This window comes from Canis lupus, chromosome 30 (assembly GCF_048164855.1).
Source record: "Canis lupus baileyi chromosome 30, mCanLup2.hap1, whole genome shotgun sequence".
Taxonomy (NCBI): Eukaryota; Metazoa; Chordata; class Mammalia; order Carnivora; family Canidae; genus Canis; species Canis lupus.
In genome coordinates, this window is record NC_132867.1 from 3,443,971 (window position 1) to 3,465,676 (window position 21,706).

Below are 21,706 nucleotides of genomic sequence, written 5' to 3' on the forward strand. Positions count from 1 at the left end.
TTTCTGCCTCTGCTTCTCTGTGTATCTCTCATGAATAAATAAATAAAATATTCAATCTCAAAAAAGAAAGAACAAATACTGTAAGAAGTGATGAAGAAGGGCATTATTTCATAGTTAAAAAGACTATCAGGATCAAACAACTAAATATTTATGCTGCCAACATGGGAGTACCTAAATATGGAAACCAAATACCAATAAACGTACAGGAACTCACTGATAATAATACAATGATAGGGGATTTTAACACCTACTCATTTATGGCAATTGTCCAATCATCTGTGCAGAAAATCAACAGGGGAACAATAGCCTTGACACACTGGACCACAGGGACTCAACAGATATAGTCTGAACATTTCTTCCTAAAGCAAAATACACATTCCTTTCAAGTGCACATGGGACATTCTCCAGAACAGATCATATCATGGGCCACAAATCAGCCCTCAACAGGTACAACAGGTACAAGAAGGTGGATATCACACCCTGTACATTTTTTTTTAATTTTTTAAAATTTTTTTTTATTTATGATAGTCACAGAGAGAGAGAGAGAGAGGCAGAGACACAGGCAGAGGGAGAAGCAAGCTCCATGCATTGGGAGCCCGATGTGGGATTTGATCCCGGGTCTCCAGGATCGCGCCCTGGGCCAAAGGCAGGCGCCAAACCGCTGCGCCACCCAGGGATCCCCCCTGTACATTTTTTAACACGACGCTATGAAACACGAAGTCAACAGTAAGAAAAAAATTTAGACAGACCAAAAATACATGGAGATTATGAACATCATACTAGATAATGAATGGAGCAACCAGGAAATTAAAGAGGTAATTTAAAACAAATGAAAATGAAAACATGTTTCTTCAAACCTCTGGGATGTAGCAAAGGCAGTCCAAAGAGGGAAGTACATAGCAATACAGGCCTATCTCAGGAAACAAGAAGTGTCTAGTACACAACCTAACCTTACACCTAAATGAGCAGGAAAAGGAATTGGAAACAAAGCCTAAAGCCTACAGAAGAAGGGAAAAAATAAAGATGAGAGCAGAAATAAACAATACAGAAATAAAAAAAAAAAACAGTAGAATGGAATAACGAAACTAAGAGCTGGTTCTTCAAAATAATTAATAAAAAAGGGATCCCTGGGTGGCGCAGTGGTCTGGCGCCTGCCTTTGGCCCAGGGCGCGATCCTGGAGATCCGGGATTGAATCCCACGTCGGGCTCCCGGTGCATGGAGCCTGCTTCTCCCTCTGCCTGTGTCTCTGCCTCTCTCTCTCTCTTTCTGTGACTATCATAAATAAAAAAAATAATAATTAATAAAATGGATCAAGCCCTAGTCACCCTTATGACGAGAAAAGAGAAAAGACCTAAATAAATAAAATCACAAATGAGAGAAGAGTGATCACAATCAACAGCAGAAAAATAAGACAATCATAAGGGAATACTATGAAAGATTATATGCTAACAAATAGGGAGACCTGGAAGAAATGGACAAATCCCTAGAAATGTGCAAACAAGCAAAACTGATATAGGAAGAAATAGAAAATGTGAACAGACCCATAACTAGCAAAGGAATTGAATCAGAAAGGCACCTGGGTGCCTCAGTGGTTGAACATATACTTTTGCTCAGGTCATGATCCTGGGGTCCTCGGGAATCAAGTCCCACATCAGGCTCCCCGCATGGAACCTCATTTTCCCTGTGCCTATAGACCTATGCATCTCTGTGTCTCTCATGAATACATAAATAAAATCTTTAAAAAAGAAAAAAGATAAAAAGATGAGAAAGGACCCAAATAAAATCACATCTGAGAAAAGAGAAATAACCACCAACACTAGAGAAATACAAACGATTATAAGAGAATATGATGAAAAATTATATGCCAGCAACCTAGAACCTGGAAGAAATAGATCAATTCCTAGAAATATATAACATAGCAAAAATGAAAAATGAAGAAATAAAAAATTTGAACAGACAGTTAACCAGCAAAGAAATTGAATCAGCAATCAGGGTTCTCCCAACAGGAGACGCTTAGATCAATAGAACAGAATGGAAAGCCAAAACAAGATACAAACATGTATCTATGACCCATAATGGACAACAAGGCAGGAAGGAATATCCAATGGCACAAAGACAGTCTCTTCAAAAAACCCTAACCCTGATCCCAGGATAAGAACAAATGGTGTTGGGAAAACCACGCAGCCAAATGCAGAAGAATGAAACTGGACCACTTTCTTACACCATATATATAAAAAATAAATTCAAAATGAATGAAAGACCTAAATGTGAGACCTGAAAGCATAAAAAGAAGAAAAGATAGGCAGCAACGTCTTTGACATTGGCCATTGGATCTTCTTTGTAGATATGCCTCTGAGGTGAGGGAAACAAAAGCAAACATCGTATTGGGACTTCATCAAATTGAAAAGTTTGTGCAAAGTGAAGGAAACAACCAAAGCTAAAAGGCAACATACAGGAGGAGGGGCAAGATGGCGGAAGAGTAGGGTCCCCAAGTCACCTGTCCCCACCAAATTACCTAGATAACATTCACAACATCCTGAAAATCTAGGAATTTGGCCTGGGATTTAAACAGAGAACAGATCAAATGCTACAGTTAGAAAAGTTCACGCTTCTATCAAGGTAGGAAGGTGGGAAAAAGAAATAAAGAAACAAAAGGCATCGAAGGGGGAGGGGCCCCACGAGGAGCCAGGTTAAGACCAGGCCAAGTGCCCCCCGGTCAGGAGAGCTCTGTCCCAGAGAAGCAGGATCTGCACCAGTCTTCCTGGGCGGAATGGCATTTGCAGGGATTCAGAGCAGGACCCCAGGAGGGCGGCGATACCCACGGGCTCCCTGGGACACTAACAGACACCTGCACTCCCAGGAGAGTGCACCAAGCTCCCTAAGGGCTGCAGGGCATATGCACTGACTTGGGAGCAGCTCAGAGGGGCTCGGGCAGGGCTCTGCGTGGAGGGGGTTGCATATCCCGGGAGCAGCTTGGTGGCGGTGTCTCTGGCAGAAGAAGGGGCTCCGTGCAGAGGGGGCTGCGCGGCTCCGGGAGCAACTCGGAGGTGCTCAGGCAGCGGCTCCCTGAGGGGGCTGCATGACCAGGAGCAACTCAGAGGGGCTGGGCGGCAGCTCTGGGGAGAGATGGCTGGGCGGCCAGGAGAGTGAATCCAACAGCACAGGCCCCAGAGCACAGGGCGCCAGTACACAGCCCAGGATTTGGCCTCCCCTGGGACAGGCAGAGGCCCGGATGGCCCAGGACAACAAGGATGCTCCTGCCCAGAGCTGAGCAGATCAGCGGCCCCACCCCAGAGCCTCCAGGCCCTGCAGATGGACTGCTCTGGAGTTACTGTGGGTGCTGAATACAGGTTTCCAGAGCTGGCCACTGCCACTGGGGTTTTTCCTCCTAGGGCCTCACAGGGTAAACTACCCTCACAGAGCCCTGCACCAGGCAGGGGACAGAGCAGCTCCCCCAAGTACTAACACCTGAAAATCAGCACAACAGGCCCCTCCCCTAGAAGACCAGCTAGACGGACAAGTTCCAGGGGAAGTCAAGGGTCGTTAAGTATACAGAATCAGAAGATACTCCCCCATATTTTTTTTTATTTCTGATTGCTTCCCCCACCCTTTTTCTCCCCTTTCTTTCTATTTCTTTATCTTATTATTCCCTTTTTTCTTCTTTCTTCCTTTATTCTTTTTTCTTTTTCTCTTTTCTTTCCTTCTTTCTCTACTCTCTTTCTCCTTTTCCCAATACAATTTGTTTTTAGCCACTCTGCACTGAGCAAAATGACTAGAAGGAAAACCTCACCTCAAAAGAAAGAATCAGAAACAGTCCTCTCTCCCACAGAGTTTCAAAATCTGATTTACAATTCAATGTCAGAAAGCCAATTCAGAAGCACGATTATACAGCTACTGGTGATTCTTGAAAAAAGCATAAAGGACTCAAAAGACTTCATGGCTGCAGAATTTAGATCCAATCAGGCCGAAATTAAAAATCAATTGAATGAGATGCAATCCAAACTAGAAGTCCTAACGATGAGGGTTAATGAGGTGGAAGAACGAGTGAGTGACATAGAAGACAGGTTTATGGCAAAGAGAGAAACTGAGGTAAAAAGAGACAGACAATTAAAACACCAGGAAGACAGATTAAGGGAAATAAACGACAGCCTGAAGAAGAAAAACCTACATGTAATTAGGGTTCCCGAGGGCACCAAAATGGATAGAGGACCAGAATAAGTATTTGAACAAATCCTACCTTAAAACTTTCCTAATCTGGGAAGGGAAACAGGCATTCATACCCAGGAAATCGAGAGATACCCCCCTAAAATCAATAAAAACCATCAACACCTCGACATTTAATAGTGAAGCTTGCAAATTCCAAAGATAAAGAGAAGATCCTTAAAGCAGCAAGAAACAAGAAATCCCTGACCTTTATGGGGAGGAGCATTAGGGTAACAGCAGACGTCTCTACAGCGACCTGGCAGGCCAGAAAGGGCTGGCAGGATATATTCAGGGTCCTCACTGAGACGACCATTCAACCAAGAATACTTTATCCAGCAAGGCTCTCATTCAAAATGGAAGGAGAGATAAAGAGCTTCCAAGACAGGCAGGAACTGAAAGAATATGTGACCTCCAAACCAGCTCTGCAAGAAATTTTAAGGGGTACTCTTAAAATTCCCCTTTAAGAAGAAGTTCAGTGGAACAATCCACAAAAACAAGGGCTGAATAGATATCATGATGACACTAAACTCATATCTGTCGTTTAGTAACTCTGAATGTGAACGGGCTTAATGACCGCATCAAAAGGCGCAGGGTTTCAGACTGGATAAAAAAGCAGGACTCATCTATTTGCTGTCTACAAGAGACTCATTTTAGACAGAAGGACACCTACAATCTGAAAATAATGGGTTGGAGAACCATTTACCATATAAAAGGTCCTCATAGGAAACCAGGGGTAGCCATCCTCATATCAGGTAAACTAAAATTTACCCCGAAGACTGTAGTGAGATATGAAGATGGACACTAAATCATACTTAAAGGATCTATCCAACAAGAGGACTTAACAATCCTCAATATATATGCCCGAATGTGGGAGCTGCCAAATATTTAAACCAATTAATAATGAAAGTGAAGAAATACTTAGATAATTATTATCTTATACTTGGTGACTTCAATCTAGGTCTTTCTACCCTCGATAGGTCTTCTAAGCACAACATCACCAAAGAAACGAGAGCTTTAAATGATACACTGGAGCAAATAAATTTCACAGATATCTACAGAACTTTACATCCAAACTGAACTGAATACACATTCTTCTCAAGTGCACATGGAACTTTCTCCAGAATAGACCATATACTGGGTCACAAATCGCGTCTGAACTGATATCAAAGATTTAGATCGTCCCCTGCATATTCTCAGACCATAATGCCTTAAAATTAGAACTAAATCACAACAAGAAGTTTGGAAGGACTTCAAACACGTGGAGGTTAAGGACCATCGTGCTAAAAGATGAAAGGGTCAACCAGGAAATTGAGGAAGAATTCAAAAGATTCATGGAAACTAATGAGAATGAAGACACAAACGTTCAAAATCTTTGGCATGCAGCAAAAGCAGTCCTAAGGGGGAAATACATCACAATAGAAGCATCCATTCAAAAACTGGAAAGAACTCAAATACAAAAGCTAACCTTACTCATAAAGGAGCTAGAGAAAAAAAAAGCAGCTAGATCCTACACCCAACAGTATAAGAGAGTTTATTAAAATTCGAGCAGACCTCAAGGAAATCGAGACCAGAAGAAATGTGGAACAGATCAACAAAACCAGAAGTTGGTTCTTTGAAAGAATTAATAACATACATAAACCATTAGCCAGTCTTATTAAAAAGAATAGAGAGAAGACTCAAATTAATAAAATCATGAACGAGAAAGGAGAGATCACTACCAACACCAAGGAAATACAATCGATTATAAAAACATATTATGAACAGCTATACGGAAATAAATTAGGCAATCTAGAAGAAATGGATGCATTCCTGGAAAGCCACAAACTACCAAAACTGGAACAGGAAGACATAGAAAACCTAAACAGGCCAATACCCAGGGAGGAAATTGAAGCAGTCATCAAAAACTTCTAAGTCAGAAAAGTTCAGGGCCAGATGGCTTCCCAGGGGAATTCTACCAAACATTTAAAGAAGAAACCATACCTCTCCTACTAAAGCTGTTTGGAAAGAAAAAAGAAAGAAAGAAAGAAAGAAAGAAAGAAAGAAAGAAAGAAAGAAAGAAAGAAAGAAAGAAAGAAAGAAAGAAAGAAAGAAAGAAAGAAAGAAAAAGAAAGAAAGAAAAGAAAAGAAAAAAAGAAAAGAAAAGAAAAGAAAAGAAAAGAAAAGAAAAGAAAAGAAAGAGATGGAGTACTTCGAAATTAGTTCTATGAAGCCAGCATCACCTTAATTACAAAAACAGACAAAGACCCCACCAAAAAGGAGAATTACAGACCAATAGCCGTGATCAAAATGGATGCAAAAATTCTCAACAAGATACTGGCCAATAGGATCCAACAATACATTAAGAAAATTTTTCACCATGAAAAAGTAGGATTTATCCCCGGGATACAAGGCTGGTTCAACACTCGTAAAACTAAATCTCTAAATCTCTCTAAATCTTTGAAAAGCCCACAGCAAATATCATTCTCAATGGGGCAGCACTGGGAGCCTTTCCCCTAAGATCAGCAACAAGACAGGGATGTCGACTCTCACCACTGCTATTCAATGTAGTATTGGAAGTCCTAGCCTCAGCAGACAACAAAAAGACATTAAAGGCATTCAAATTGGCAAAGAAGTCAAACTCTCCCTCTTCACCGATGACATGACACTCTACCTAGAAAACCCAAACCCCTCCCCCCTCAAGATTGCTAGAACTCATACAGCAATTTGGTAGCGTTGCAGGATACAAAATCACTGCCCAGAAATCAATGGCATTTCTATACACTAACAATGAGACTGAAGAAAGAGAAATTAAGAAGTCAGTCTCATTTACAATTGCACCCAAAGCATAAGATACCTAGGAATAAACCTAACCAAGGAGGTAAATGAGGTATACCCTAAAAACTATAGAATACTTCTGAAAGAAATTGAGGAAGACACAAAGAGATGGAAAAATATTCCATGCTCATGGATTGGCAGAATTAATGTTGTGAAAATGTCAATGTTACCCAGGCAATGTACACGTTTAATGCAATCCCTATCAAAATACCATGGACATTCTTCAGAGAGTTAGAACAAATTATTTTAAGATTTGTATGGAATCAGAAAAGACCCCGAATAGCCAGGGGGATTTTAAAAAACAAAACCATATCTAGAGACATCACAATGCCAGATTTCAGGTTGTACTACAAAGCTGTGGTCATCAAGACAGTGTGGTACTGGCACAAAAACACACATAGATCAATGGAACAGAATAGAGAACCCAGAAGTGGACCTTGAACCTTATGGTCAACTAATATTCGATAAAGGAGGAAAGACTATCCATTGGAAGAAAGACAGTCTCTTCAATAGATGGTGCTGGAAAAATTGGACATCCAACTTCAGAAGAATGAAACTAGACCACTCTCTTTCACCATAAACAAAGATAAACTCAAAATGGATGAAATATCTAAATGTGAGACAAGAGTCCATCAAAATCCTAGAGGAGAACACAGGCAAAACCCGTTTTGAACATGGCCACAGCAAGTTTTTGCAAGGTACATCCATGAAGACAAAAGAAACAAAAGCAAAAATGAACTATTGTGACTTCATCAAGATAAGAAGCTTTTGCACAGCAAAGAATACAGTCAACAAAACTAAAAAGAACCTTCAGCATGGGAAAAGATATATGCAAAAGACGTATCAGATAAAGGGCTAGTTTCCAAGATCTATAAAGAACTTCTTAAAATCAACACCAAAGAGACAAATAATCTAATCATGAAATGGGCAAAAGACATGAAGAGAAATCTCACAGAGGAAGACATTGACATGGCCAACATCCACATGAAAAAATGCTCTGCATCACTTGCCATTAGGGAAATACAAATCAAAACAACAATGAGATACCACGTCACATCAGTGAGAATGGAGAAAATTAACACGGCAGGAAACCGCAAATGTTGGAGAGGATGCGGAGAAAAGGGAACTCTCTTACACTGTTGGTGGGAATGTGAACTGGTGCAGCCACTGTGGAAAACTGTGTAGAGTTTCCTCAAAGAGTTAAAAATAGACCTGCCCTATGACCCAGCAATTGCACTCTTGGGGATTTACCCAAAATATTCAGATGCAATTCAACGCTGGGACACCTGCACCCCGATGTTTATAGCAGAATGTCCACAATACCCAAACTGCAGACGGAGCCATGGAGTCCATCGAAAGATGAATATATAAAGAAGATGTGGTTTATGTATACAATGGAATATTACTCAGCCATTAGAAACGACAAATACCCAACATTTGCTCCAAAGTGGATGGAACTGGAGGGTATTATGCTGAGTGAAGTAAGTCAATCCGAGAAGGACAAACAGTGTATGTTCTCATTCCTTTGGGGAATATAAATAATAGTGAAAGGGAATATAAGGGAATGGAGAAGAAACGTGTGGGAAATATCAGAAAGGGGGACAGATCATAAAGACTACTAACTCTGGGAAATGAACTAGGGGTGCTGGAAGGGGAGGAGGGTGGGGGTGGGGGTGAATGTGTGATGGGCACTGAGGGAGACCCTTGATGGGATGAGCACTGGGTGTTATTCTGTATGTAGGTCAATTGAACACCAATAAAAAATAAATTTGGGATCCCTGGGTGGCGCAGCGGTTTGGCGCCTGCCTTTGGCACAGGGCGCGGTCCTGGATACCCAGGATCGAGTCCCACGTCGGACGCCTGGTGCATGGAGCCGGCTTCTCTCTCTCCCTCTGTGTCTCTTCCTCTCTCTCTCTCTCTCTCACTGTGTGCCTATCATAAATAAATAAAAAAATAAAAATAAAATAAATATATTTTTTAAAAAAGATCAAACAACTAAATATTTATGCTGCCAACATGGGTGTACCGAAATATAGAAAACAATTAACAACAAACATACAGGAACTCACTGATAATAATACAATGATAGGGGATTTTAACACCCACTTATGTCATGGACCGATCATCTATGCAGAAAATCAACAGGGGAACAACAGCCTTGACACACTGGACCACAGGGGTTCCACAGATATAGTCTGAACATTTATTCCTAAAGCAGAATACACATTCCTTTCAAGTGCATATGGGACATTCTCCAGAATAGATCATATCATGGGCCACAAATCAGCCCTCAACAGGTACAACAGGTACAAGAAGGTTGGTATCACACCATGTACATTTTCAGACCACGAGGCTATGAAACACGAATTCGACAGTAAGAAAAAATTTGGACAGACCAAAAATACTTGGAGATTATGATCATCCTACTAGAGAATGAATGGAGCAACCAGGAATTTAAAGAGGAAATTTAAAACAAATGAAAATGAAACATGTTTCTTCAAAACTCTCGGATGTAACAAAGGCAGTCCTTAGAGGGAAGTAGATAGCAATACAGGCCTACCTCAAGAAACAAGAAGTCTGGGAACCCTGGGTGGCGCAGCGGTTTGGCGCCTGCCTTTGGCCCAGGGCGCGATCCTGGAGACCCGGGATCGAATCCCACGTCAGGCTCCCGGTGCATGGAGCCTGCTTCTCCCTCTATGTCTCTGCCTCTCTCTCTCTCTCTCTGTGACTATCATAAATAAATAAAAAAAAAGAAACAAGAAGTCTCCAATACACAACACAACCCTACACCTAAAGGAGCTGGGAAAGGAATAGGAAACAAAGCCTAAAGCCTGCAGAAGGGAAAAAATAAAGATGAGAGCAGAAAGAAACGATACAGAAACAACAAAAGAGAAGTGAAAAACGATACTAAGAGGTGATTCTTCAAAATAATTAATAAAATAGATCAAGCCCTAGCCAGCCTTATTAACGAGAAAAGAGAAAAGAACTAAATAAATAAAATCACAAATGAGATCAAAATCAACACCAGAAAAATAAGACAATTATAAGGGAATACTATGAAAGATTATACGTTAACAAACTGGAAGACCTGCAAGTAATGGACAAAACCCTAGAAATGCGCAGATGAGCAAAACTGAAATAGGAAGAAAAAGAAAATGTGAACAGACTCATAAGTAGCAAAGGAATTTAATCAGCAAGGCACCTGGGTGCCTCAGTGGTTGAGCATCTGCTTTGGCTCAGGTCATGATCCCGGGGTCCTGGTGGAGCACGTCCCACATCAGGCTCCCTGCATGGAGCCTCAGTTTTCCCCTGCCTATACCTCTGCCTCTCTGTGTCTCACATGAATCCATAAATAAAATCTTTAAAAAAGAAAAAAGATAAAAAGATGAGAAAGGACCCAAATAAAATCACAAATGAGAAAAGAGAAATAACAACCAACACTATGGAAATACAAACGATTATAAGAGAACATTATGAAAAATTATATCCCAGCAAACTAGAACCTGGAAGAAATAGATCAATTCCTGGAAATATATAACATAGCAAAAATGAAAAAGGAAGAAATAAGAAACTTGAACAGACAGATAACCAGCAAAGAAATTGAATCAACCCTCAAGAATCTCCCAACATGAGATGCTTAGATCAATAGAACAGAATGGAATTCCAAAACAAGATACAAACCTGTAACTCTATGATCCATTAATCCACAACAAGGCAGGAAGGAATATACAATGGCACAGAGACAGTCTCTTCAACAAACCCTAACCCTGACCCCAGAATAAGAACAAATGGTGTTGGGAAACCAGGCAGCCACATGCAGAAGAATGAAACTGGACCACTTTCTTACACCATATATATAAAAAATAAATTCAAAATGGATGAAAGACCTAAATGTGAGACCTGAAACCATAGAAAGAAGAAAAGATAGGCAGCAAAGTCTTTGACATTGGCCATTGGATATTCTTTCTTGATATGCCTCTGAGTTGAGGGAAACAAGAGCAAAAATACTATTGGGGCTTCATCAAATTCAAAAGCTTCTGCAAAGTGATAGAAACAACCAACGGTAAAAGGCAACATACAAAATGAAATGGGATATTTGTAAACAGCACAACCAATAAAGAGTTAGTATGCAAAATACGTAGAGCAAATATAAATCTCAGCATCCTAAACACAAATTATCCAACTGCAGATGGGCAGAACACATGAATGGACTTTGTCTCTGTCAAGACCTCCAACGGCTACCAGACACACGGAAAGACACTCTGCGTGACCCATCAGCAGGGAAATGCAAATTAAAACCACAATAAGATGTCACCTGACAGCCATCAGAATGGCTAAAATTGACAACAGAAGAAACAACAGGTGTTGTTGAGACTATGGAGAAGAGGGAGCCACTTACACTCCTGGTGGGCATGCGAACAGGTGCAACCACTGTGGAAAACACTGTGGAGGGTCCTCGAGAAGTTAAAAATAGGGGATCCCTGGGTGGTGCAGTGGTTTGGAACCTGCCTTTGGCTCATGTCGTGATCCTGGAGACCCGGGATCGGATCCCACGCTGGACTCTCAGTCCATGAAGGCTGCTTCTCCCTCTGCCTGTGTCTCTGCCTCTCTCTCTGTGACTATCATAAAAAAAATAAAAAAGAAGTTAAAAATAGAGCTACCCTATGATTCCAAAATTGCAGAGCTAGGTATTTGCCCCGAGGATACAAAACTCGTTTAGTAGTTTCGATGAGGGACACGCAGCCCAGTGTTTGTAGCAGCATTATCAACAAGAGCCAAACTGTGGATACAGGCCACATGTCCATCAACGGTGAATGGGCAGAGACGATGTGGTAAATATACACACTGCGACATCACTGGATCAACAGAAGAGATGAAATGAAGCCATTTACAATGACGTGGGAGAAGTGGAAGGGACTTATGCTAAATGAACTCAGTCAGAGAAAGACAGATACTAAATACCATACAATTGCATTCACATGTGAATTTTAAGAAACCAAACAAACTGGCAAAGGGGCAGATGGGGGGATGAGAGAAGCAAACAAAAAAACACACTCTTAACCACAGAGAATAAACTAATAAATACCAGAGGAAGGTGGGGGGGATGGGGAATCAGGGGATGGGGATGGGGATAGTGGAGGGCACCTATGACCAGTACCAGGCGTTGTATCCAAGGGTTGAATCACTATGTGGTAAACCTGAAACTATATCATAATGTGTTTACAAACAGGAATTCAAGTAAATCTTTATAATAATAATTGGTAGTATTGATGAAACATGTGCGTACTAGGGCCTGTTAGCATCGGAAATGTCTCATTGAAACAGAGCCCAACACCCTGCTTCCCCAGAAATACTTAAGGACAAGGAATTGGAGCCCATAGACCGCAAAATGAAATGTGGACTGGACCTTAGCAAGTCCTGAAAAACTCACTCATCCTTCTTCTACTGTAGGCGGGACCGCGGGCTGGTGCAGCCGCCCTGGAAACAGTGTTAGGCTCCTCAGCAAGTTACAAATAGAGCTGTCCTGCTACCAGTAGGTGAATGGCCTGGAGCTGACTCCAAATATATAGATGCAGTGAGACTCGGGACACCTGCACCCCAATGTCCACAACAGCCAGGTCCACAGTAGCCACACTGTGTGAAGTATCTCGGTGCCCTCAGGCAGATGATGGATAAAGAGGATGGGAGATAGATGATGGTCATAGAGAGAGGAATGGAACCTAGCTATCAAAGAGAAGGAAATCTTGCCATTTGCAATGATGTGGATAGAACTAGAGAAATCAAGTTAAGTGAAATAAGTCAGTCGGGAAAGAGAATGACTGTGTGGTGTCATTCATAGGTGGAATTAAAGAAGCATAGCAGATGAACATCTGTGAAGGAAGGAAATCAAATAACATGAAAACAGATGCAGGAAATACAGACACTTAATGATAGGAAACAAACTGAGGGTGCTGGAGGGTAGGGGACAGGTGAGGGGATCACAGGGGACCGGCATGAAGGAGGGCACGTGATGTCATGTGCACTGCTGTTATCTGCAACTGGTGAATCCCTAAATTCTTCCTCTGAAAGTGTAATACACTATATGTTAATTAATTGGGTTTAAATTAAATTAAGTTTAAAAATCAGTTGTATTAGACTACAATTCCTTCTGGACTCTCTGTTCTGCTCCTTCAGCTTATGTCGGGACCACCACCCTTGAGTCTGGTTTGTTTAAGGAGGCTCCACGCCTTGTCCATGGCCCAGCCCAGGGCTAGAACTCACAACCCCGAGATCAGGACTGGAGGTGAGGTCAGGTGTCGAATGCTTATCTGACAGAGCCAGCCGGGGCCCGAGAACATCACTGCTATATCCTGTGTCTCTGTGACATGGTTTGAAATAGGAAAGTGCTATGTCCCACTCTGTCCTGCTTCTCCAATACTGATTTGCTCTCCGGGGTCATTTGTGGGGGCGGATGGATGTTACGGGTTTTTCTTTTCCTATTTCTAAGATCTGCCACCATGATTTTGATATGAATGACACTGAAACTGAGGGTGGCTTCTAGAACTGCGGACATTTTGACAAGATGAGGCTCCCACCCCACAAGCCCATGAAGGCTTCCCAGAGACTGGTATGGCTCACTGCACAAGTCTTGTGCTCCTTTGGTTCTGTCTCATTATTTGTTCTCTGGGATGCTCCTGAGAAGGGAGTCACGTCCTTCATTTCCTTCCTGAGTGCTCATTTCCGGGACACAGCAAGGCTACTCTGCTCTGTAGGGTCAGTTTGTGTCCCCTGACTTTACTGAACTCACTCCTTAGTTCTAACAGGCTTGGTGGAGGCTCTCAAGTTTCGTGTTTCTAGTACCACGGCTTCAGCATATAGGGACAGTGTGAGTTCCCCTTCCAGTTGTGGAACCTTTGCTGTTTACAGCTTAATGTCCTAGAAAGCCCCACAATAGAATAAAAACTGAGTCCAGGCAAAGGGCAGGAAGCCCCTATTAGAATGAGAACAGAGCTCAACGACCTAGAAGGCCCCATATCAAAATGTAAACAGAACTTGAGGAATTGCTCCAGCCCTCCTGGAGGTCCTGAGACCAGCACTTAAAACTAAGCTAAAACCCACCTCACGGTCCAAGTCCCTGCTCCGCTATGTCGGGTGTGCTGGGACACAAGCTCGAGCTTGTAAATAAACCCTCGTGTGTTTGCATCGGTGTCGGCTTCTCGGTGGTTTCTGAGATTCCCAATCTTGGGCAAACAGTCTGAGATAAAAAATGAAAACCAAAATAAGCTCGGACGCACGCCGAGTAAATGCAGGGTTCTGAGAGAAGCAGCGGAGCACCGGGGGGCTCTTCTATCGAGGACCCTGCAGATGGGGGTGCGGGATGCTCAGCCCCAGAGCCAGAGGACCCAGCGTCCCCACCCGCATCCCGCCTATCAGCACTGAGTCTAAGGGTGCAGCACAGCGCCGCCCACTGGAGGCCAGAGACGCTGACACCAACCCAGCCTCTGACACCGCAGGTGCATCTCCCAGGCAGATGTGCACCTGAGAATCAGCGCCAAGACCCATCCCGAGACCCTGCACAGACCACTCACTGCCACCAACTTGTCAGACCACAGAGGCAGCAGAGCTTCAGCTCTGCCTGGAAAGTAGGGTGTAGCTTCCTTTGTACTTTGTGCTTTATTTTCATTTATTTTCTTTGATTCTTTTTTATTAATTGCCTTATTTTAATTTTTATGTATGTACCTTATATATTTCTTATTTTTACTATCATGGTACTTTAATTGTGTTTCTTATTTTGGGATTTAGAATCTTTAACAAGCAGGCCAAAATAATCTAGTGTTTTTTGGGGGAGGGTAGTTATTGTTTTTCGTGGTTTTCCTTTTTCTTCCTTCTTTCTTTTCTGGAAAAAATAATGAGATGGAGAAATTCTCCTCCATAAAATAACATGAGGTAGTACTCACAGCCAGGAAGTTCATCAATACACATATATGATGTCTAACTACAGTTTAAAACAATGATTATAAAGATAGCAGCTGGGCTGGGAAAAAAGCACAGAAGAAAACTAGAGAATCCCTTACAGTAGAAATAAAAGAGCTAAAATCTAGTCAGGCCAATGTTAAAAATGCTATAACTGAGACGCAGTCCCCAGTGGAAGCCTTCAAAACAAGAAAGGTTATGGACCACAGAGGCAGACATAGGGAACTCAGCCACTTATTAAAACAATAACATTCATATCATAGGAGACTCAGAAGATGAAGAGAGAGAAAAGGTGGGCCTTGCTCAGCCATTAGAAATGACAAATACCTACCATTTGATTCAACGTGGATGGAACAGAAAGGTATTATGCTGAGTGAAGTAAGTCAATCGGAGAAGGACAAACATTGTATGTTCTCATTCACTTGGTGAATATAAATAAGAGTGAAAGGGAATATAAGGGAACGGAGAAGAAATGTTTGGGAAATATCAGAAATGGAGACAGAACATAAAGACTCCTAACTCTGGGAAATTAACTAGGGATGATGGAAGGGGAGGAGGGTGGGGGGTCGGGGTGAATGGGTGACGTGTACTGAGGGGGGCACTTGACGGGATGAGCACTGAGTGTTATTCTATATGTTGTCAAATTGAATACCAATAAAAAGTAAATATATTATTTTTAAAAAAAGAAAGAAAGAGGGAAAGAAAGAAATAGTGGCACCTGGGTGGCTCATTCAGTTAAGCTTCTGCCTTAAGTCAGATCATGATCCAGGTCCCAAGGAAGGCTCGCGGTTCAGCAGGGAACCTGCTTCTCCCTCTCCCTCTGCCCCTGTCACTCATGGTTTTTCTCTCCTCTCTCTCTCTCAAATAAATAAATAACATCTTTGAAAAAGAAAAGAAAACCCACAAGAAGAGAAATCTCCCATGTAGAAGAATTTCAAACAATTTGTGCAGACATTCCACCTTCAAGTTGATGAGCATAGCTTCCCACTCTTAGGTGTGGAATACACATAGTAACTTCTTTCTACAGAATATATTATGAAAAACTTAAAATAACAATGATAATATAATAATAATAATAATAATAATAATAATGAAGAAGAAGAAGAAGAAGAAGAAGAAGAAGAAGAAGAAGAAGAAGAAGAAGAAGAAGAAGAATCATCACTTAACTACGGGAAAAGATGACAAACACTACCTCAGCAAGATGATCAGATCAATACCAAGTCTGATAAATCATGTTGATAGTATCTATCCTTTATATGATATAATGAAAATGGCAGTATATCTCTGTATATAATCCACAAAAACACTTCAATCATGAGATAAACAACAGACATGTCCCAACTGAAGGAAATTTTACAAAATACTCTACTTCTCAAAGTGTTCCAGGGCAACAACAAGTAGGAAAGGCTGAAAGAATGTCACAATCCAGAGGAGCCTAAGAAAACAGGAGGACAAATGGAATGTGATATGAGGGATGGTAACTTAACAAAAACTAAGGAAATCTGAATAAAGTATGGTCTTTGGTTAATGCGACTATTTTAATATTGATTCATTAGCTAATATTTGTACCATACTAATATAAGATATCGATAATTGGAGAAATTGAGTGCAAGTGCATGCGAATGCTCTGTACTATCTTCTCAATTTCCCTATAAATCTTTCTTGTTTTCCTAATAAATAAGATTTATTTTGAAAATTGACTTAAATGAATCAGGCTCCAAGTGTAAAGACATTTTAAGAATAGTTTAATTAACTTTAGCCTTATTCTTAAAGACTTCCTTCGATGGGAACAAAGTAAGAAGTTTATATCAGAAGGAAAGAAAAACACTTATGAACACGTACAATGCCTCCTCAACCTGAAAAGCAGGAACGGATAACAAATAGCAAAAATCAGATAAAAATACTTCTAGTATAATAGACACCATATTGCAAGGGCATTTAAAATTAGTAATGCATAACATTTATTTCCTTGAAATTTGTCTTCCAAAGAGTTCACAGTGTTTCAGTGTCAGTTGAAACAGGGTAAGAATCTCAGGGAAGAATCCTTCACATAATAATAAGACCTTTGGTAATAATGTCTCTCAGTTCTTTCCAAATCCATAAAGATGCATTTCCTGATGAGTGAGCTGTGAAGAAAGAGATGAGAAACCCTCATCCCTCTGAATTACTTGTGTCAGAATATTTTAAGCATAGTACTATGGATAGTAAATTATCCTTATTAACAGGAAATACATCTCAGATTGGAATCTGAGCAATCAGATAGGCAGAGAAAAAAGGCTTTGACTGGCTCTTCAACTTTAAAGATAAAGGACAGCTTTTGTATGTACAAAGTCAGTTGTCATGATAGCCTTAGGGAATAAGAGTCTGCAGCATCAAATCCCGCTGCACAGCCAGGATGACTGCACCCCAGCTCTTCCTGATCCCAAATCCCTGGTCCTGTCCCCCAAAGCAGAATGCCAAGTTGTGGTCATTTGCAATTGCTCTCTCAGGAGCTCTGGGGAAGGGGGAAGGAGCAAGATAGGATGGGACGGGACTCAAGTAGGCTGAGAAAATGAAGGCCTTTCCACTTTAAGTTCAGCTTTCGAACATGTCCAGCCATCCCAGGCCCCTGTGAAGAAGAGCTGAAATTTACATGCTTACAGTTACAGGAAAAAAACAAAAGTTTACAGCTTAATGTCCTAGAAAGCCCCACATTAGAATAAGAACTGAGGGCTGGAGGAGTCTATTAGAATGAGAACAGAGGTCAATGCCCTTGAAGGCCCCATATCAAAATGTAAAAAGAACTTGAGGAATTACTCCAGCCATTCTGGAGGTCCCCAGGACAAGCCCTTAAAAGCAAAACACTACCTCGGGGTCCAAGTCCCTGCTCCGCTGTGTCGGGTGTACTTGGACGCAAGCTCGAGTTTGGAAATCAACCCTTGTGTGTTTGCATCAGTGTCAGCTCTGTAGTGGTTTCTCGGATTCGCAATCTTGGGCACAACACCCCCATGTCCCCTCCCACCTGGGCTGAACCCCTATGCCATCCCACCCAGGCTGACCCTCAGTCACCTCCCCGCCCACAACAGCTGTGCACAGGCCCTCACACAGGTCCCATGGGCACGGTGGGCACTCCTGCCATCCCCAGCCTCCCAGAGGAAGGAAGGAGGTTCTGCAGGACACACTCGCATGGTTGCCCTAGGGCTCCCTGCTCAGCACTGCAGCTTGTGACATGTCGGGGTCTGTGTCCCTGATGCCTGCATCTCCTCCTTGGTTTTCCCACAGTAAATGAAAGAGGAGGCCCTGGTCTCCTCCTAGGACATCACGGAGGTAGACTTGGAAGTCAACAGGACGTTCAGCAGTCACATCATGTTTTGATACTACTACAGGGTAGGGTGAGGCTGAGGGGCCAGGGGGGATCGGGCTCCAGGGGAAGACCAGGGGTTTCTGGGTAGGGAACACGGGGCTTCTGAGGCCGGGGGAAGAACAGAAGCCAACAACACACGGCTGCATGGTAAGGTGTTGGGGATGACCCCCATGACCCCTCCCCTGGAGTCTTGGGGATGAGGAGGCCACTAGGATGGGGCCTCCAGGGGATGCCATGTGAGCTGAAAACCAAAGGGGTGAGGGACGGCCCCCTGAAAAGCAGGGGTTGGGGGTGCGGGCCGTGGGGGTCAGTAAGGGGACAAGGGGGCAGGGTGCATGGCTGTGACTGGAGGAGGACACACATCGATCTGATGAGGGTCGGACGGGTCAGGGTGACACCTCCTCTCGGTGCTTTATATATTTCTAAATTCTATGCATTTAATTTGAGACAATTTGCAATTTGTAAACATACATAGTATGATGACCCGAGATATTGTCCCCGGTCCAGCCAGGGCCCTGCACTGACCACACGGGGCCCCAGGGGCAAGTGTCACAGCAAACCCCAGACCGGGGTCACCTTTTTCTGTAGATTTCCCCTGTGGATCTTAGATAAAGGGTTTGCCGTGTGTCTGCCAGCCCCCCCACCCCATCCCATTTCCCAGACCCACATCATCCCCTAACATCATCATCCCCCATGGCGTAACCCCTACTCCATCCCCCTCACACACAACCTCACACAATCCCCACCCACACTATACCCCAACACAATCCCCCCTTCACCATCCCCCACACTCTACCACCATCATACCCATGCCCCCACACCATCCACCCCCACACCATCGTCCCTGAGCAAGACCCAATGCAGCTACCCCCTGTGGGACATGCTCAGCATCCCCAGGGTTCTATGGATACCCTGCTCCCATCAGAACCCCAGGTGTCCCATAGAGTACCCAGGGGTGGCAGGGAGGAGGGAAGACAGGGAGCCCCCAACAGGGTGTGTGCAGGTGAGTGGTGCAGAGGACCCACTGTGCCCTGCCACGCACACTGTCCCTCCTGGAGTGTGGCACACCCTGCACAGGACACCAGCCCCTAACCTAGAGGAACCTGGGCTGACTGGTCGCCAGGCTCTGGGGGGTTGGGTTGATTTGAGCCCCCACCAGGCCCAACACAAAGACTAATGGGATCCAGCCCCCCCATGGCCCTGGCCAGCCCTGGATTCTGGCCCCGGGATGAGCGAGCCTTCTCACATTTGGATGTGGCCTCCTGGGCACTGGGCGTGCACCCACAGATCCAGGTCGCTGACCTAGGGCAGACCGGGGGATCCCGGTACACCCCAGGGTGGGGAGAGGAGGGGTAGGTCGGTGGGCCCCACCCACACCCACACCAGGAGGCAGGCTCCTACAGGTGCTGGGGCCCCAGGGGTCCCGAGGCCGGGGTCCAGCTGCCCTGCAGGGATCCAGCACAGGAGCCCATGAGCTACAGTTCCAGGTAGCTCTGCTGTCCTCAGAACCGTCACTCAGGCTGAAACCTAGGACACACACCTCCAACCAGAGTCCACACATGCTCCCAGGTGGGGGACTCCAGCACTCGCCCCCCCCCACTCCGTGTGATTCTTGCTCTCCCCTAAGACAGAAGGGTCTCCTTCCCCAGGAGAAGGCGCACACCCTCTGCTCTGAGCCTGTTTGCTGTAGAAAGTCAATAAAGTGTTGTGGTGCAAAAATGCACAACCAGCCCATTTGTGTGTCTCCCAGAACTCTGTGCATGGGGCGTGGAGAGACCCACAGTGAGGAGGAGGGGGCACCACTGAGGCCCCAACCAGCACATGCAGGGGTGCCGCTAGGCACACACAGCTGACGTCCCCACGTGCCATCCAGGGGTGGCCGGACGCCAGGGTCAGGCCTCACAGACTTTACTGGGACTCAGCCTGTGCCCCGTGGGCCAGAATGGGTGGGAGAGTGTGACAGCCAGGGAGCCTCAGGTCACCAGGGTCTGTGCAAAGTGACCTGAGAGGTCACTGCTCCCTCTGTCCAGGGGGCCGGGGCTGGCCGGATTCCGGGGCACTTTCTCCCTCCCCGCATCCCTGTGCCTGGGTGCCTGGGGCACAGAGGGCCTGCAGGGTGGTCAGCGTGGCCATGGAAGTGATTTCAGGACAGCAGGCCCTTGTGTTATGCCCAAGATTGCGAATCCAAGAAACCACCAAGGAGCCGACACCAATGCAAACTCCCGAGGGTTTCTTTACAAGCTGGAGCCCCCACTGGGACCAACCAAAAGTTGGTCCAAGTGCACCAGACACATTGCAGCAGGGACTTGGACCCTGAGACTAAGAGGTGAGGCAGCTTTATAGGGGCCAGTGGACCATGGGATATGCAGAAATTTGCACAGTCATGTCGGTCCACATGTAGGTGGCCGATTGAATTACACCTTACCCTATAGGATCCACTTGACCTGGCCTATTCTTTGGTCAGAATCGCTGCGGGGTTTTGGCGGGCACAAAGCATGGTTACATTGTTATGAGCAGATTTCCGATTAGGGTGTGCCCAGTGGAATGACTAGGGTGGGGCAGCACCTTAAGCCATAAGCAGGTCATTTGGGGGTCATAGGGGAGGTGGCGGATATAGCACAAAATGGAATCACTCCTGCTCTGCTTGTCCAGGGGTAGGGGATTTTTGTTAAATTTCCTGGGTCCCACACTTGCAGCTCATCCACCTGGACCACCCTCACCAGGTGGACTCAGTGTGAACACCTTTTGGTGCTGGATCTCTCACACCAACGTGTGGAACGCACCCTCCTTGCCCGAGTGAGTAGGGGGTGGGTGAGCATGGGACTCGGCCTGAAGGCCAGTCAGCACAGGGGAACAAGGAACCCCAGCCCCATCCCCACTCTGACTCCCATATACAGGCAGCCTCATGGCTTCCCGCCATGGGCAGCCGGTTCCTCAGGAGCTCCCCACAAGGGTGGCCCGAATGTCTGGCTCCCTGCTGGAGAGGCATTGGGGAGAAGAGAAGCAGCCGGCGCTCGGCAGGACCCACTGCCAGACATGGGAATGTGGCCGAGCTGGACCTTCCAGCTCAGCTGACTCTCCAGCGGAAAGACACTGCATGAGCGAGCCCCAGGGTGGACAGGAGAGCCCAGCCACCAGCCACCCAGCGCCAGCACCAGAAATGATGTTGTGCCAACCATTTCCAGGTTTTGGGTTACCCAGCCAGAGGATCCAATAGCTGCATGTGATAGCTGCATGTGATAGACACACACACCCCAAAACCAACAAAAGTCAGAATCCCCCAATGTTGTCAAACAGCAGCCGGATGGTTACATACACCACGCTGTGATCCCCAATAGGATACATGGAAGACGCTATAAACCACGACTGCAGACGTGCTGAAGGCACGGAGA